We start from the raw sequence: 14,825 nt of genomic DNA, 5'->3' as shown, positions 1-14,825 counted from the left end.
ATGTGATTGACATAACACTGCATTTGAAAATGACGAAAAGTCGAAATGCGTAAGGTTGTTGAAAAATAAAAGTGTGGTTAAGACATAAGAAACAGTATTAAAAGTGCATATGAATTTTGGCTCTGGGTATATCTAAAAGAACGAATTTACACGTTCCGCATCTACCTGATATGGTGGCCAGTATACAGGAACACGTTCCTCAGATTCCACCAGAACTGCCGCAAGCAACTGTTGGTCAAGCTGTTTTTTCGGATGCAGCATCTCTTAGACGTTTCCGGTTCTCATATTGAACAAACTGTGTAAGTGGTGGTTTTAATACCTACTCCGAATTTTTCTTTTGTTTCCTTTACTGCTTGCTCAATATACAAATTGAATAACATCGGGGAGAGACTACAACCCTGTCTCACTCCCTTCCCAACCACTGCTTCCCTTTCATGCCCCTCAACTGTCATTACGAGTACGTAAATTGTTAGAGAGGCATAGAATGCGAGGAAAATTGACTGCAACTGATATCAATATAACAACTGAGTAAATAATCCTAAAGGAAGCTGAATGCAACGAAAAATGTGGCGAAGAACGAAGCTATTTAGTCAGAAATCGGGAGAGTTATCAACAATACAATTACTCAGAAATTGACCTGGTGTGAGTAGGACTAGCGCTGTGATGGTTTCGTATAAAAGTTTATGTATATGGGTGGTCCATTGATCGTGACCGGGCCAAATATCTCGCAAAATAAGCATCAATCGAAAAAACTACAAAGAACGGAACTTGTCTAGCTTGAAGGGGGAAACCAGATGGCGCTATGGCTGGCCCGCTAGATGGCGCTGCCATAGGTCAAACGGATCTCAACTGCGTTTTTTAAAAAAATAGGAACCCCCATTTTTATTACATATTCGTCTAGTACGTAAAGAAATATGAATGTTTTAGTTGGACCACTTTTTTCGCTTTGTGATAGATGGCGCTGTAATAGTCACAAACATATGGCTCACAATTTTAGACGAACAGTGGGTAACAGGTAGGTTTTTTAAATTAAAATACAGAACGTAGGTACGTTTGAACATTTTATTTCGGTTGTTCCAATGTGATACATGTACCTTTGTGAACTTATCATTTCTGAGAACGTATGCTGTTACAGCGTGATTACCTGCAAATACCACATTAATGCAATAAATGCTCAAAATGATGTCTGTCAACCTCAGTGCATTTGGCAATACGTGTAACGACATTCCTCTCAACAACGAGTAGTTCGCCTTCCGTAATGTTCGCACATGCATTGACAATGCGCTGACGCATGTTGTCAGGCATTGTCGGTGGATCACTATAGAAATATCCTTCAGCTTTCCCCACATAAAGAAATCCGGAGACGTCAGATCCGGTGAATGTGCGGGCATGGTATGATGCTTCGACGACCAATCCACCTGTCATGAAAGATGCTATTCAATACCGCTTCAACCGCACGCGTGCTATGTGCCAGACATCTATAATGTAGTGAAACATCATGTAGTAACATCGGTAGAACATTACTTAGGAATTCAGCATACATCGCACCATTTAGATTGCCATCGATGAAATGGGGGCCAATTATCCTTCCTCCCATAATGCCGCACCATACATTAACCCGCCAAGGTTGCTGATGTTCCACTTTTCGCAGCCATCGTGGATTTTCCGTTGCCCAATAGTGCATATTACGTCGATTTACGTTACCGCTGTTGGTGAATGACGCTCCGTCGCTAAATAGAACGCGTGCAAAAATCTGTCATCGTCCCGTAATTTTTCTTGTGCCCAGTGGCAGAACTGTACACGAAGTTCAAAGTCGTCACCATGCAATTCCTGGTGCACAGAAATATGGAACCGGTGCAGTCGATGTTGATGTAGCATTCTCAACACCGACGTGTTTGAGATTCCCGATTCTCGCGCAATTTGTCTGCTACTGATGTGCGGATTAGCCGCGACAGCAGCTAAAACACCTACTTGGACATCATCATTTGTTGCAGGTCGTGGTTGACGTTTCACATGTGGCTGAACACTTCCTGTTTCCTTAAATAAGGTAACTATCCGGCGAATGGTCCGGATACTTGGATGGTGTCGTCCAGGATACCGAGCAGCATACATAGCACACGCCCGTTGGGCATTTTGATCACATTAGCCATACATCAACACGGTATCGACTTTTTCCACAATTGGTAAACGCTCCATTTTAACACGGGTAATGTATCACGAAGCAAATACTGTCCGCATTGGCGGAATGTTACGTGCTACCACGTACTTAATACGTTTGTGACTATTACAGCACCATCTATCAGAAAGCGAAAAAAGTGGTCGAACTAAAACATTCATATTTCTTTACGTACTAGACGAATATGTAATGAAAAATGGGGGTTCCTATTTGAAAAAAGGCAGTTGATATCCGTTCGACCTATGGCAGCGCTATCTAGCTTGCCAACCATAGCGCCATCTGGTTTCCCCCTTCAAGCTAGACGAGTTTCGTTCTTTGTAGTTTCATTTGATGCTTATTTCGTAAGATATTTGGCCCGGTCACTATCAATGGACCACCCTGTAGTAAAATCAACATTGCGCTTTTCTCGTTTGTTTGACCTATTTTGCCCACGTCCCGTCCCTAATCCACTACACATGGAAACGTCTCTATACATCTTTTTTGCATTCACAGCTTCAGTTTTGCACCTGGTGGCCAAAATTGGAATTAATTTTTTTCCAGCAAGTGCTTTCAATTAGACGCCCTCTTCCTGCCCAAAAAATCCTACCGGGGAAAGGGGACATGCTGTTTCAAAAGTGGAGTCTATCGTAAATACAGATTAAAAAATAACAAGGTCTGACCAGGATTCGACCCCATGACCTTTCGGTTTCCGGGCTCGCACTTTGACCCTAGACGACAGAGCCCCATGTAGTGAGATGCGGTATAGCGGATTCCGTGGTTTCCGCGGACGGGCGGTGGCCAGACGACGGCGGGTAGGGAGCCGGCCCGCTGCAGACGGCATAAAGCTGCACGCAGCGCAGCGGCTTTCACTCGTGTGCGCGCAGCGGCGGCAGCAGGGTCCACACCGCAACACAGCAGGCAGCCACAGGTGAGGCTAGCGCCGCGTGCTCTCTTCCTAGAGTGACCTTTGTCCTACCCGTGTGAAAAACTTGTCTCTCAGAGTAGGACCTCAGCGTGCCTGCCAATTTCTGTATTCTACTGGCCAAAAGTTTCCACATTCAAAATTAACGTACGGCTTTCATGATTTTGTAGCATTTATTATTACATTCGTCATAAAGTTATAAACAATACATCAAATTAAAGAGCAACTCATACGTTTTTGTTTGTAGACTTATGCACAGAAGGAAGAGAATGGAACGACCAAGATTGACTGAACAACGTGTTGAATGAATGAGAGTCTATCACGCGCAGCCCAAAGAAATCAGTTGGGAAGGCTAGTCGTGAATTAGCAATTCCAGTGACGTGTATTTGGGGAGTTTTAAGGAGATGCTTGTAACTACGTCTTTATCGCTTGCAGTTGTTACAAGCTCTAAAGCCTACAGACTACGCTTTATGTGCCAACTTTGGAAACGAAATGTTGCTGCATGTCGATGAAGATTTTTCGGGAACATGTCGTTTTCAGTGATGGATCGATATTTCACCGAAGTGGAAATCTGAACACATAGAATGTTTGCATCTATGGACAGCAAATCGTCATGAAATGATACAGTTGCAACGAGACACACCTAAAGTGAAACAGCATTGATGCAAGAATAACTCCAACTGATCAAAGCTTGGGAAGGAGTCGCCTAACGACTCCATGTGTTCATATTGAAAAACTGTTTGAGTTGCTCTTTCGTTTGTTGCTTTATTCATAATAGTCAGCTGAACGTATTAAACGCTACAAAGTCTTGAAGCACACGGATTAATTTTGAAACACACTTTACATTTTGCTTTTGATTGAGAAGTCTGTGCTTTTGTATTAACGTTGTTGTGGTCTTCAGTGCGAAGACTTGTTTGATGCAGCTCTCCACGCTACTCTGTACTGTGCAAGTTTCTTCATTTCCGAATAACTACTGCATCCTACATCTGTTTGAATATGCTTACAGTATTCAAGCCTATGTTGCCCCTCCAATTTGCAATTTGTAACCCCTCCCCCTCCCCCCCTTCCCCGCCTCCAAGCACTTACCTTCATTACTAAAAGGACTTTTCCTTGATGTTGCAAGATGTGCCCTATCAAGCGATTCCTTCTTTTAGTCAAATCGTGCTATAAATTTCTTATTTCCCCAGTTCGATTCAGTACTTCCTCATTAGTTACTCTAACTACCCATGTTTCTGTGGCACCACACTTCAATTGCACGAGGTGTGTTCTTTGTTAGTGTCGGAGGCCGCAAGCGCGAATGACAGACTGCGCATCGAGCAGCCGCGTGTGTCCCGCTCGTGGGGTGCGCCCGCAAATTCGGCAATCACTACGGTCGTTGGATGCCGCACCGAGCGCACGCTCGGCGCTGCCATTGAGTCGCTCGCCGTTATGCGTCATTTGTGGGACGATTTCGGCCGAAAATTTCGATTCACTTCAAAAGCATCTAATCTATTCTTGCCTAAACTGCTTACAATCCATCGTATAAAACTACACGCCAAACAAATACCATCATAAAAGGATTCTTGACATCTGAATTTATATTCGATGTTGACAAATTCCTCTTTTTAAAAATTTCTTTTCTCGATATAACCAGTCTGCATTTGATATACTTTCTACTTGGCTATCATCAATTATTTTGTTGCCCGAATAGCAAAACTCTTCCGCCACTTTTGATGTGTCTCATTTTTTAATCTAATTCCCTGATTTAATTCGACTAGATGCCACACTCCTAACAAGTTGTGTAGGTTATTACCGAATTTTTCGACTGTAATGGAACTATTATTAAGACCAAACTCGTTTCGCTTTATTCTAAAGCATCTTCAGTGATCACTGTAACAATATGGTTTTTTCTCTTACGGTTTTGTTTGTTGGGATCATGAACAGTTTCGATGCTTTTGCTTACTGCTACCAAACAGTTTTAATAGTTTTATTTCTTACCGTTACTCACAGATTTTTTGTTGTGACTAACGGTAAGAATTAAAACTTTTTGTAATAGTGAATAAAGCAGGCTAACTTGGTTCAAATGGCTCTGAGCACTATGGGACTTAACATCTGAGGTCATCACTCCCCTGGAACTTAGAACTACTTAAACCTAACTGACCTAAGGACATCACACACATCCATGCCCGAGGCAGGATTCGAACCTGCGACAGTAGTGGTCGCGCGGTTCCAGACTGAAGCGTCTAGAACCGCTTGGCCGCACCACCCGGCGCAGGCTAACTGTTCGTGATCCTAACAAACTAAATTCTAAGAGGAAAAAAAAACACATTGTTACAGTGACTGCTGAAGATGCTGTAGAATAAAGTGAAATGCATTCGGTCTTAACAAGACTTTCATTATAGTTCTACAAGATGGTAATTATCTTATACAACATGTACCATACTCTTTGTTTTACTTTTGTTGATATTCATCTTGCTGTCCTCTTTCAAGATGTTACCTATTCCGTTCAAATGTCTGCTCTTTCAAGTCCATTGCCACTCTGACAGAATTACAATGTTGTCGGCAAACGTCAGCGTTTCTGTTTCTTCTCGATACCTTAATTCCTTTTCCAAATGGCTCCTTGGTTTCCTTCACTGCTTGCTCAGTGTACAGATTAAATAACATCGGCTGGAACCCTGTTTCACTCTGTAATCAATTACTACTTCCCTTCGATGTTCAAATGGTTCAAATGGCCCTGAGCACTATGGGACTCAACTGCTGAGGTCATTAGTCCCCTAGAACTTAGAACTAGTTAAACCTAACTAACCTAAGGACATCACAAACATCCATGCCCGAGGCAGGATTCGAACCTGCGACCGTAGCGGTCTTGCGGTTCCAGACTGCAGCGCCTTTAACCGCACGGCCACTTCGGCCGGCTCCCTTCGATGTCCTTCGGCTCATTATCAATACTACTTTGAAAATTTCAAGGATTGTAGTCCATTCCAACATCGTCAAAAGCTTTTTCTGTAAATGCGGGTTTACGTTTCTTCGGCCTTTCTTCTAGATAGGGGTTAATATTGCCTCGTGTGCTCCTACATATCTGCGGAATGCAAACTGATCTTCCCTAAGGTTGACTTCTACCAGTTTTCCCACTCTTCTGCAAATAATTCGTGTCAATATTTTTGCAACCATGACTTCATTGATGGTTCGGTACTATTCACATCAAAAGATATCGGCTGAATTTCGATTACGATATAACTCATACAAATCTAAATCCTTACGGGTTACAGTTAGATATAACTTAAAATGGAACGATCACGTAGATAATGTGGGGAAATCAAACCAAAGACTGTAATTTATTGGCAGAACACTTAGAAAGTGCAACAAGACTGCTAAAGAAACTGCTTACACTACGCTTGTCCGCCATCTTCTGGAGTATTGCTGAGCGGTGTGGAATCCGCATCAGGTGGGACTGATGGATGACATCGAAAAAGTTCGAAGGACAGCTTGTTTTGTTTTATCATGAAATACGGGAGAGAGTGCCGTGGATATCATACATACGTGGACTGGAGTGGTACTCATTAAAACAAAGGCGTTTTTCGTCGCGGTAGCATCTTCTCGTGAAATGTCAATCACCAGCTTTCTCGTTCTATTGCGAAAATTTTCTATTGGCACCAACCTACGTAGCGAGAAATGACTATCATGATAAAGTACTAGAGATCGGAGCTCCCACAGAAAAATGTAAGTGCTCGTTTTCCCGCGCGCCATTCGAGAGTGGAACGGTAAGGAAGTAGCTTGAAGGTGGTTCGATAAACCTTCTGTCAGGCACTTAATTTTGAATTTCAGAGTAATTATGTAGAAGTAGGTGTCTGCGCCTGCTTCCTTTGGACCTGCAATTATTACATTCTTCTTAAAATCTGAGGAAATTTTCTCTGTCTTATGTATAATGCACACTCGGTCGAAAAGTTTTGTCATGATTGGCTCTTCCTAGGATCTCAATAATTCTGAGAGAATGTCATGTAAATGTCACCTAATCCATGGGCCTTGTTTTGACTTACATCTCTCAGTGCTTTTGTGTCAATATCAGTGTAGATTTAATGAGTGCTTGCGTTGTTCACTCTTAATTATCGTTAGTCATGGCATTTCTGAGAAATAACTATCAACTTTCTTCAATAGGCGTCTGCTTTGTTTACACCACTTCATTTTACGAATTGCACGTGCTTAACGGCTTAAACAACATAGTATCTAATTTGCCGATTACTACTACCCCTCATAGTGTTGCTTTACATGACAGCCGAACGTATGAGTAGCACATAATACATTTTCTGATTAGCTTGTCAACATCCGGATCATACTATTGTTTTGAAATTATACAATAGGTCCCTCATCATTTTTGTGCTCTAAGTTTTGAAACATTTCATTTTGTTCGTCTCCAGAAGTCCGAAACATCCGATATAATAAGCGAGAGCAAAATCGGAAAATATATTAACTTTCGCGTCCTACTGACACTTTGTGGCCGCCACATAATAATCTGGCAAGAAACGTTATATGAGGCTACACTTACAACGGATCCGCAGCTTTCCGGAGGCGACAAATGAATGGAAACAAACACCAAAACTACAATGGAAGTTACGGTTACCTGACATGGTCAATCAGTGCAGGAAGCGATGTATGAATCTGCACTGTAAAGCAGGGACAAATGTAAGGCTGTAGAGGCATATATCATTAAGGCTAAGATAGATGCTGCCTACAGGGAAATTAAAGAGACCTTTGGAGAAAAGAGAACCACTTATATGAATATCAAGAGCTCAGAAGGAAACCCAGTTCTAAGCAAAGAAGGGAAAGCAGAAAGGTGGAAGGAGTATATAGAGTGTCTATACAAGGGCGATGTACTTGAGGACAATGTTATGAAAAAGGAAGAGGATGTAGATGAAGATGAAATAGGAGATATGATACTGCGTGAAGAGTTTGACAGAACACTGAAAGACCTAAGTCGAAACAAGTCCCCGGGAGTAGACAACATTCCATTAGAATACTGACGGCCTTGGGAGAGCCAGTCCTGACGAAACTCTACCATCTGGTAAGCAAGACGTATAAGACAGGCGGAATACCCACAGACTTCACGAAGAATATAATAATTTCAACCCCAAAGAAAGCAGGTGTTGACAGATGTGAAAATTACCAAACTATGAGTTTAATAAGTCACAGCTGGAAAATACTAACACGAATTCTTTACAGACGAGTGGAAAAACTAGTAGAAGCCGACCTCGTGGAAAATCAGTTTGGATTCCGCAGAAATGTTGGAACGCATGAGGCAACGTTGACCATACGACGTATCTTAGAAGATAGATTAAGAAAAGACAAACCTACGTTTCTAGCATTTGTAGGCTTAGAGAAAGCTTTTGACAATGTTGACTGGAATACTCGCTTTCAAATTCTGAAGGTGGCAGAGGTCAAATACAGGGAGCGAAAGGCTATTTACAATTTGTACAGAAACCAGTGGCAGTTATAGGAGTTGAGGGGCATGAAAGGGAAGCAGTGGTTGGGAAGGGAGTGAGACAGGGTTGTAGCCTATCCCCTATGTTATTCAATCTGTATATTGAGCAAGCAGTAAAGGAAAAAAAAAGAAAATTCGGAGTAGGAATTAAAATCCATGGAGAAGAAATAAAAACTTTGAGCTTCGCCGATGACATTGTAATTCTGTCAGAGACAGCAAAGGACCTGGAAGAGTAGCTGAACGGAATGCAGAGTGTCTTGAAAGGAGAATATAAGATGAACATCAACAAAAGAAAACGAGGATAATGGAATGTAGACGAATTAAATCGGGTGATGCTGAGGGAATTAGATTAGGAAATGAGACACTTAAAGTACTAAAGGAGTTTTGCTATTTGGGGGGCGAAATAACTGACGATGGTCGAAGTAGAGAGGATATAAAATGTAGACTAGCAATGGCAACGAAAGCGTTTCTGAAGAAGAGAATTTTGATAACATCGAGTATAGATTTAAGTGTCAGGTAGTCGTTTCTGAAAGTATTTGTATGGAGTGTAGCCTTGTGTGGAAGTGAAACGTGGACGATAAACAGTTTGGAGAAGAAGAGAATAGAAGCTTTCGAAATGTGATGCTACAGAATAATGCTGAAGATTAGATGGGTAGGTCACATAACTAATGAGGAGGTATTGAATAGAATTGGAGAGAAGAGAAATTTGTGGCACAACTTGACGAGAAGGAGGTATCGGTTGGTAGGGCATATTCTGAGGCATCAAGGGATCACCAATTTAGTACTGGAGGGCAGCGTGGAGGGTAAAAATCGTAGAGGGAGACCATGGCATGAGTACACTAAACAGATTCAGAAGGATGTAGGTTGCAGTAGGTACTGGTAGATGAAGAAGCTTGCACAAGGTAGAGTAGCATGGAGAGCTGCATCAAACCAGTTTCTGGACTGAAGACCACAACAACAACGAAACAATCTTCTTCTGAAAACCAACTTTATTTGCCAAGATCGCAATATTAACACAATTACTAGACTGCTAGTTGCGGGAATATGTATTGCCATCTTCAGATCTATAAAAACAAACATGCCGAGGTTACAGGACTACAGCCACATAAAAAATGTAGTAGACCACACACAACAACTCAACGACAACAATTACCTACCCATAAAACCGAGCAGCGGTAGCTACATCATACAACACAAATTTTACTTACTACAGGTATTTATTATTGTATTTTAAATTTGGATTGTATTAGTCCATATGAGCGAAACTTTGTGAGAGTTATTATTTTACAGCATATTGCATAGTCCTAATGTGACAGCGTGGTTTAAGCATTGCATGATGTAGCTGCCACTGTCCGGTGTTATGGGTACGTAATTTTTGTCATTGAGCTATTGTGTATACCCTCCTAAACTTTTATGTAGCAGTAAGCCTGTAACCTCTTCAGGTTTTCTTTTTATAGAACTGAAGATGGCAATACATATTGCCGAAAGTAGTAATCCAGTAACTGTGTTAATATAGCGATCTTGACTAGTAAATCCGTTTTCACAAGAAGACTACAGTACGATGTAAATCCCTACAAATGAAACGGAAGCCCGATATGACAACAACATATGACGCCCTGTTATACTGAGTGACCAGTTGACGCACTAAAGATTTTTATTTCCAGTCCGGTATCTCAACCCGACGACACACAGTGATGGCGAAAACTGACAGAGAGCTTTTGATTGGTCCTGTGAGAATGAGCGTCGCCAGTGGGACTAGTGGATCAAAGACAACCATACTCTGAACATTAAACCTGACCTGTAAGAATCTATTTGGGAGGAAATATTAGTAAAATGTAAACATCGATCACAATATTTTTAAAAATATTTAATGTAACAGTCCCAGTTGCAATCAGTCAAACTCGATAACTAGTTTCGATCACTGTCAGTGATCATGTGCAGATCTAAAAGTTAAATAAAACGTTAATAAACACCTATTTCAATAGATAACATAGACTGAAAATATTTAAAATCTAACATTCTTAACATGGAACCTGAATAAGTTGTTGATATAGATCGACAATATTTAAAAAGTGAAATTTTTAAAATTGCACCTAATCAATGATGTGTCGTGAAAAGTCAAAATTTTGTAAAAATAACATAGTCACACACTTCAACAAAAATGGCAGCACCACGGTACACTTCCTACTTGGAAGGTTGGAGGGGGGAGAGGAAAAGCACTGACACTTTGCAGTATTAAAATGTAACAAAGAAGCAATTTAGACAGTGCGCCTAATATTGGTGCATGAGGCATCTTGTTAACATTTTTAATTAAACCAACACACATATCGAAACATTGCTACTTGTGTACGTCGCGCTCTGTGTGCCCCCCGGCCATGTTGCCACTCAGCCACGCTATCAGCAACGTGCGGCTGTAGCAAATCTGGAGAGCTGCCGCTAACTGAACCGTCAGATTTCTTAAAATATGCAGAATTCTTGACGTCACAATGCAAATTGTGTGTTTTATCTGATTATTTCAGATGATGTCCATATATTTCAAATTCTTTCAAGATGTACAAATAAACTCCCTTAGGTGCTGTGTGTGTGTGTGTGTGTAATATTCGAAGATCTGTTTTTATTGGCCCTTACCGACTGTTTGGTTTCAGTTAGATGATCCCCAAATACTACTTGCTTATTACGTATTGAAGTGCATTCTTTAATTGAATTTTCTCATTTTCAGAGCACTGAAGGAGCGATCTGTTTGACTTGCTAAAAAGCATTCGACAGCCCGGATCGCATAAAATATTTTTTATTGTACTTATTATGCGCTTATTATATTTATACGCATTTTAAAGTGAATTTTCACTGTTTAGAATATGTCCAGCTTACGTGTTCTGTGTTTTTGTGATGTAACAAGCATCTGTGAGCGATGTACTTATGGACATGGCCTTTTGCACAAGGTGCTTTATGTTTTCAAATATTTTAGTTATGACACATTTTTTGTAATGTACTGACTTTTACCCACTTGACAACTTGGTGTTAGGTTCAACGTAAAATGAACACGTTTCACAACAAAAAGATTTTTAAGACCTGAAGATGACAGCAAACTCTGTCGAAGCCGTTTGTCATAAAATAAAGAAACATTATGTTCAACAGGAAATTTAGCTTTGAGGTGATAAGCCCTAAACTTGGAGTCATCGTCATTGATTTAATTTACGTTCCCTTTTAACATTACAATGCAATCAACATGTTGATAATAGAGTATTATTTTCTTAGCTAACTCTGGGTTTTCATCGAAAAGTTTCTGTCCTATATGATCCACGAAAATTTCAGCCATGGTACTAGCGAGATCGTTACCCATTGCTTAACCTTCTGATTGGTGGTAAATTTTACGGGTAAAAGTGAAATAATCAGAAGCCAGCGTTAGTTCTGAAAACTCTACTAAATACATCGTTTCTCCTACAGTTACATTTTATGTATCAGTAAAGTGTTTGTAATTAAATCCGGGGATTCACTGATTGGCAAATTTGTAAACAAGTTCACTACCTCAAATGGCACAAGCAATGTCTCTGCTGGTATTGCAATAAGTTTGACGCTATCAGCAAAGTCATGTTTTCTTAATACTAAGTTTTTAATTGAACGTATGTAAAGCTTTTAATTTTCGCACCAAATAACTGTCAGTAGTTCCATTAGGTCTCCATTATGTGTTGGAGATTAGTCCCCTGGGCTTATCTTGCTTGCCCGGCTTAACCTATTCTCGAGCGATAGATATTTTCGGGTTCATAACAAGGAAACCTTAGAAAATTAGACTTTTGAATTTTACTTTTCAAATCAATACGAAGTTTCGCTATAGGATCCTTATTTACTTATTTTATTCCAGCGTTTGCGAAAAACTTCAGTTAGATATATTGCTGTTTTCACTCATAATGACTGGTGTTTCCTTTATCAGCCTTTATGACTAATGCTTGATGCTATTTTAATTTCTTATTCAAACATGTTATTGTTCTCGTATCATGATTTTGACCTATGTTTGTATTTGTTTTTGAATTGCTTTAGTAATTTTATTAGCGATCACGTTTTTTAAGCTACAGGAAGTTTTGCCACATGACTTTCGCATTTCATCTCAGCTACAATTTGCTTTCTAGTCGCCTAATGTGGGCTGTGAATTAATTATATTCAAGTCGTTTTGAGAGATGGTAAATATCATTAGCTAGCGTGATGTTTGTTAAATTACCAAATTTGTCGTAGAAGTTACGCACATTCTATGGGATGCCATTTCTCATACCTTTACCTGTGTGCAGATTTAAGATTTTTTTTCAGGAGAGATGCCTGATTTAGCTTGCCATTTCTCCGTATCGTTGTAGTTCCTGCGTTCTCTGCTGGAAAACAAAGATTTCACAACATCTCCACTTGCGGTATATCACAAGTTCAAGATCACGTAAATTTTATATCTCCAGGTTGATTTTCAGCTACTATCGGCTCGTACATTAAATGTGACACGCAAAATCTGTTCTCGGGCATGCAGCTGGGTGCGTCTCGTGGGGCAGTATTTCGTTGACGTAGCTCGTAGCTTGTGCGGAATGGCATACTGATCAGTTTCAAGACGGAACCCATGTCTGGAAATTCGTGACTGGGGTTCTTTGGGGCGTAAAAATTAGAAAATTATTCGGACATGATGATACATATGGTGTTCGACATTTCGTTAAAAAACTCAACAAAAGCGTCATACCGTGTAGTGCGTTACAAAATTAGTTCAAAATTATTACCTCCAACTTGATTACTATGTGCACAACGTCAGTGTAGGCCCTCTCCAGTCAAGTTGGAGATCAAAACTATGAACTTATTTTGTAATGCACTACATGATGTGGCACTCTTGTTGAGTTCCTTAACGAAATGTTGAACACAATAACCATCACCATGTCCATACCGTTTTCTGATTTTGACTCACCAAAGGGCAGAAACTTGTGAATTTCAGGACATGAGTTCTGCCTTGAAAATGGTCAGTTCACCACGCTGATGCACGCATTGACGGTACCGCAGGCGCAACCCGTACGTCCGCTTAACACTAATGGCTGACGGGCTGCGTAACTCACTAAACACGGTTCGAATAAGTTTTGATGCCACCTTTCTCATACTTCAACCCCTCACAGCACCTAAACTGCTCATTTCCAGACATGAGTTTACTGTTGAAAAATGACCATTTAGCCGTCCTGCGCAACGTACGAAACGTTGTCGGTGTTTTATTGATATACGCTGTATGCTCTTTGACTTTGGAGGTACAGTATGATGTGAAACCCTCATGTGTTGCCCCTGTTACTCCACAAAGATAGTACCAGAGTCCGTAAGGCATCAACAGTGGCTGCGGGAAGACTGTAACGAGCAGGTGGGCAACCAACCGTATCGCGGACGTGTTCATCGAAGTAAATGTCAAGCGATCGAGCACGCCTGGAGTAGGAGTGGTTCCTTTCGTTCATCAAAGAAGGCTTTGCACTTTCCACACTACCCATGAGATCGGGCATTGCCCTGCTGTAATATGCCACGCAGGGTTGCCTGAAAGGAGATACAGCTCTTCATGCTTTAAAACCTCTCCGATGTAGCGGTTGCTGTCAAGGTTGCTGTCAATTGATAAGTGTCACATATTATTAAAATTCATGGTGAAACCTTCAGCTGTTATTTATTTTTACGATTCGCAACTAGTTTCGCTCAACGACCATTATCAAGCTTAGGTGCCATAAACGGCAGGAAATTTATACCATAATTTGAACATATTGCATCCAATGAGGCTCCTAATCGTAATAATTAACTTTGTCCGCTGCACCAAATAACTGTGCCATCTGCACAGTGAAGAAAAGAAGTATGAAAGGAGCTTAAGAAACTTCCTGGCAGATTTAAATTGTACTGGGCTGGGACTCGCACGTGGAACCTACACAGGCACGCAACATTGCTTCACTTACACTGGTACCTCTCCCTTACTTTACAGTCACCACAGAAGTTCTCATGCATGCATTGCTAGCCTAGCACTCCACAAAGAAAGAGTATTGAGGACAAATGTTTTAGCCAAACCCAAGAGGATTGTTTCGAGCGAGAATCTTTCTTTCTACAGCGGATTGTGCGCTGTTTTGAAGAAAATCGAGGGCAGGTCGTGACTCGTGTCTGCATACATCAGAGAGTAAGAGCATTTCCAGCAGATGGCAACATTCTGGGTTTGAGTCACAGTCCTCTATACAGTTTAAATCTGCTAAGAAGTATGCTGCAGCGTGAAAGAATTGTTTCGGAAGTTTATACCTGACGTCCCGTCAACGATGAGGTGATTA

At 40.8% G+C, this 14,825-nt stretch overlaps 1 protein-coding gene across 1 annotated transcript in view; it reads left to right on the top strand.

Moving 5' to 3' along the window:
• The first annotated feature begins 3,040 nt into the window (after positions 1-3,040).
• Positions 3,041-14,825, top strand: part of LOC126457804 (alpha-tocopherol transfer protein-like) — a 103,598-nt gene continuing 91,813 nt past the window's right edge. The window contains exon 1 of the mRNA XM_050094411.1: positions 3,041-3,083. The gene's annotated coding sequence lies outside the window, so the exon portion shown is untranslated. The remainder of the gene's footprint in view (positions 3,084-14,825) is intronic.

The sequence above is a fragment of the Schistocerca serialis genome, chromosome 1 (genome assembly GCF_023864345.2).
Source record: "Schistocerca serialis cubense isolate TAMUIC-IGC-003099 chromosome 1, iqSchSeri2.2, whole genome shotgun sequence".
Lineage (NCBI taxonomy): Eukaryota > Metazoa > Arthropoda > Insecta > Orthoptera > Acrididae > Schistocerca > Schistocerca serialis.
The sequence above is the reverse complement of the archived record's forward strand: the minus strand, read 5'-3'. Positions and strand labels throughout refer to the sequence as shown.